This window comes from Apium graveolens, chromosome 5, assembly GCF_009905375.1.
Source record: "Apium graveolens cultivar Ventura chromosome 5, ASM990537v1, whole genome shotgun sequence".
NCBI lineage: Eukaryota > Viridiplantae > Streptophyta > Magnoliopsida > Apiales > Apiaceae > Apium > Apium graveolens.
The window spans coordinates 162,078,715-162,083,463 of record NC_133651.1 but is presented as its reverse complement, the minus strand read 5'-3'; the positions used below and the strand labels follow the sequence as shown (position 1 = coordinate 162,083,463).

Genomic DNA, 4,749 nt, shown 5'->3' with positions numbered 1-4,749 from the left:
GTCCTAAATGAACAATCATACAAAAATATGAATGAACTACAACTAAACATGCAACATGAATCTATATGAATCTATATGGACACACACTACTAATCCTTACATTATCACCCCCAAACTTAAAATTTTCAATGTCCTCATTGAAGGCAATAATAAGGATTTCAGGCATACCTAGTCGTCGGAAAGATCACCCTCTTCGGGTGGAGGATCAGGTGGCCAATCAACCTCGCCACTAGTGTCTCGGAAAATAGTACCGAAAGCGTGTGTCAAATCTTCAGCAAAATGATGGTGAATGTCGTGCATGGCCTCCATACGCCTAATTACTCGCCTGTACTGCTCGTCACCAATACCAGTCCTATCAACTACCTGCTGCACATGAGAAGAACCCTCTATAGGCACTGGAGGATCCGTTCGGCTACCCTCTACATCATCAAAGATATATCCCAACCCCTTGTCAGGGGGTGCACCTAAGAATGAATAACTCAAGTGATTTGGTAGTGGGTTGAGCTCAAGTGTATGAGCATCTTCAATAGACGACTCGAGACGATCCTGAGAAATTTTCAGCTCTGCTAACCCAAGAGAATCGAATGGCACATCCAACTTCCTCTTCCACAGAGGTGCATTCAAAATCTGAATTTGCTCTACTTTAAAGCACTCCTCTTTAGCTGTGGGTAATTTTATTTCCTTGAACACATTGAAAGTGACCTTCCGATCATGAACCTTCATCGTAAGCTCTCCTTTTTGCATATCGATCATAGTTCGGCCTGTAGCCAAGAATGGTCTTCCCAAGATAATGGGAATCTTCTTATCTTCCTCAAAATCAAGAATTACAAAGTCAGCAGGGAAGAAGAGTTTATCCACCTTGACCAAGACATCCTCCACTATACCTCGTGGATAAGCGATGGAACGGTCAGCTAGTTGCAATGACATGTATGTTAGTTTCGGCTCAGGCAGACCAAGCTTCTTGAAGATAGATAAGGGCATCAGATTGATGCTAGCTCCTAAATCACATAAACACTTGTCGAACGACAAGTTTCCGATGGTGCAAGGAATAGTGAAGCTTCCAAGATCTTTAAGCTTCGGAGGCAACTTCTGTTGCAGCACAGCACTGCATTCCTCCGTTAGAGCAACGGTTTCTAAGTCATCGAGCTTCACTTTCCGAGAGAGAATACCTTTCATAAACCTCGCATAGCTAGGCATCTGTTCAAGAGCTTCAGCGAAAGGTATGTTGATATGAAGTTTCTTGAACACCTCCAGAAACTTCTTAAACTGCTTATCCAGCTTTTTTTTTACAGCCTTTTAGGAAAAGGAGGTGGAGGATAAATCTGTTTCTCCCTTATATTACCCTCAGGAGGAGTGTGTTCCACAGTAGTCTTCCTTGGTTCCACCTCTACTTCCTTCTGCACATCTTCTTCAGCCACAACTGCATTTTCTGAATCTTGAGATTTTTCTGGCTCTTCGTCTTGCTGAACTTGGGGGCTTGCGACCTTTCCAGACCTTAAGGTGATGGCGTTCACCTGTTCTTCAACTTCCCTCTTGCCTGGATTTGTTTCTGTATCACTAGGAAGCGTTCCTGGTGGTCGATTCAATAAGGCATTAGCAATTTGCCCTATTTGGTTCTCTAGATTCTGGATAGAAACAGCCTGGCTTTGGCATATAAGAGCCTGGTTTTTGTACATAAGCCTCAACTCCTCCAATTCATATTTTTCATTCGAAGATAGACCTGCATCATTAGTTTGTTGTTGAAGTTGGAGTTGTTGTCTTGGTGTAAATTGTTGCTGAAAACCAGGAGGGTTAAATAGCTTATTTGCAAACTGCTGGAATGGCTGTTGCATCGCATTCTGATTGTTGCTCCAGCTGAAGTTAGGATGATTCCAGTTGTCAGGATAATAAGTGGCAGGAACTGGCTGTTGCGATCTCTGAAAGTTGCTCACAAACTGAGCTGAGTCACTAGATATAGCGCATTGCTCTGTCGCATGCGGACCTGCATACAGCTTACAAACACTGGTTATCTGCTTAACACCATAGTTAGCCAGAGAATCGATCTTCATAGACAACTCCTTTAGTTGAGCAGTGATAGCCGTAGCTGTATCCACCTCAAGAACTCCTGCTACCTTACCCTGTGGACATCTCTGGGTTGGATACTGATATTCATTAGCAGCCATCAGTTCAATTAGATCATAAGCTTCCTCATAGCTCTTTGCACATAATGCTCCGCCTGATGCTGCATCGAGCATGGGCCTGGACTGTGCTCCCAACCCATTGTAAAAACAAGTGATGATCATCCAATCAGGAATTCCATGATGAGGACACTTCCTAAGCATCTCCTTGTAGCGCTCCCAAGCTTCACTTAGCGATTCTCCCGTTTGCTGTGCAAATTGAGTAATAGCGTTTCTGATTGCAGCTGTCTTCGCCATAGGGAAGAATTTAGTAAGGAATTTCTGAGCAAGATCCTCCCAAGTAGTAATCGAACCAGCTGGTAGAGAGTGTAACCAGCTCTTAGCCTTGTCCCTCAGAGAGAATGGGAACAGTCTCAGCTTCACAACATCTTCAGAAACACCGTTGAACTTGAAGGTGTCGCAGATCTCAATGAAATCCCTAATGTGCATATTGGGATCTTCCGTTGAAGAACCCCCAAACTGGATTGAATTCTGCACCCATTGAATTATGCCAGGCTTGATCTTAAAGGTATTAGCTGTGATAGCTGGCCGGACAATACTAGATTGAATGTCATTGATCTTGGGTTGAGAAAAGTCCATCAAGGCTTTCGTTCGTGCTGCTGGATCTCCCATTGTAATGAGTACCTGAAACACAAACAAATAAACTGTGAAAGTAAAAGAATCTGAGTCAGTGAACTTTAACGACCACTGATGACAAGCACATAAACTAAAAATTAACACCGAGTCCCCGGCAGCGGCGCCAAAAACTTGTTAGGGCGAAAACACGCGCTAATATTCACGCAAGTATACGCGTTCGCAAGTAGTATAAGATATAAATCAGATTCGTTCCCACAGAGACTGGTTTAGGTTAAGTTCAATTTATGTACCTATGCAACAATGTATGGTTATCGCTCAATGCTAAGACAAATAACAAATTGGGTTTTTATTAAACTAAGAGATTATACTAAATAACATTAACTAAGAGAATTGAAGTTGAATTACTATATATGAAAAATATGGGATCCTAACTTCATTAAATATTTCGTTCAATAGCCTTCTCGTTCTTAACCTTAGCATGTGCTGGTGAGGACACTAATCAGATAACACGAAACTGATAAACGCCAACTTTCGTTGCACGAGTACCATTCTACCAGACATCCACAAAAGAGATAGAAGCTGAATAGGCACCAATTATATTGAGACCCTATATCTCTATAGAATTTGATAACATAACTGGAGAAAGTGGAGGGCAACTCGGTCAATCTATCATGAAGCAATTCAGACATCTATTTCATATGAAAAGATAGGTTTGACTGAGGATCGGGACTCGCGAATTCCCATTGCACCACCACTGACCTCTCTTGAAGAGGCTAGGGTAATTTTAAATGCTAGTACAGAAGATCAGCATCAGGAAGACTCCTCACGAACAATTATATTGAGAGATACACAAGCACGTGAGTTGAGTGAATTAAACAGGAGAGATATTCAGGTGAGCGCACACACAGACACAAACACTGAAAATCTGTTAGCTCAAATTGCTGATCTCAAGGAACAACTTGCAAAAAGTCTGGCTGAAGCAAAATCATTCAAAGCACAAGTGGTTGAACAGTCTTCTTCTTCCACCTCTGTCAATAATCAGCTGGCTCTCATCAGGACTGAAATATCAGATTTGAAGACAACTGTTGTACCAAAGCTTAACTCAATCCAGGCATCTCCAACGTTATCAGCTGAAGACATTTCAAACTTCTGCTCTCTCCATACAAGAATGACTTCTCTTGAAGACTTGGTTGAAATGAATCATTCACTGGATTCCTCCAGATTTCTGAAGATAGAGACGGGTATGGAACATCGGAATGAAGGGATGAAGCACTTGTACTTCATGATAAAAAATTCTCACTGCCCCAATGAAGAACAAAGGACTTTCTTTAAAGGGCCGTCTGGTGGAGGCTCAGGCTCTGGAGGTGATGGAGGTCATGGAGGATCTAAGGGAAAGTCTGTAGAGGATTCCTCAACTAAGGGGGAGAAGAAAGGGAGAAGTGAAAAGGGAAAAGAAAAAGATTCATCTGCTGGAGGCACAGGGAAGCCTGATGATATCTACTATAGTGGAGAACATGATGACTTTGATATTTGTGACGTTCCCACTGAACCAGTCTTGGGAGATAAAGATGGTTTCTTTGAAGCTGAGGAGGAAAGTGATTTTGGAGAATGGGAAGAGGAAGCTCCAGTGGATCCTCTATTTGAGAAAGAGTTTCAGCAGCAGCAGTCAGAGTTGAAAAGAAAAGAAGCTGAACTCAAAAAGGTATCCCAGATCATTGACATGAGGAAAGATATCCAAAGAACAGAAACTCTTCAAAAGCAACGTCTTCATGACATTAAGGTTTAAGAAAGGAGAAGAGATGTCAGACTGAAGATTGGTGAAAAATGGGATGAAGCTAGGAGAGTACTTGATATGCCTCACCTGGGCACAAACAATGATAGGCAGTGTCTACATCTTCTGGACAAGCTGGAGATCTCTAATCCAAACAATGACATGTACATGAATGCTATAAAGACTGAAGTCTCAAGGATCATAGCTGCCTTTGACAGATCCCTA

General features: G+C 42.2%; 1 non-coding gene across 1 annotated transcript; it reads left to right on the top strand.

The window, feature by feature from the left end:
- The first annotated feature begins 2,292 nt into the window (after window positions 1-2,292).
- LOC141662838 (small nucleolar RNA R71) lies at window positions 2,293-2,399 on the top strand. The gene has a single exon (XR_012550938.1). It is a non-coding gene; the product is annotated as a small nucleolar RNA R71 (small nucleolar RNA).
- Window positions 2,400-4,749: the final 2,350 nt, after the last annotated feature.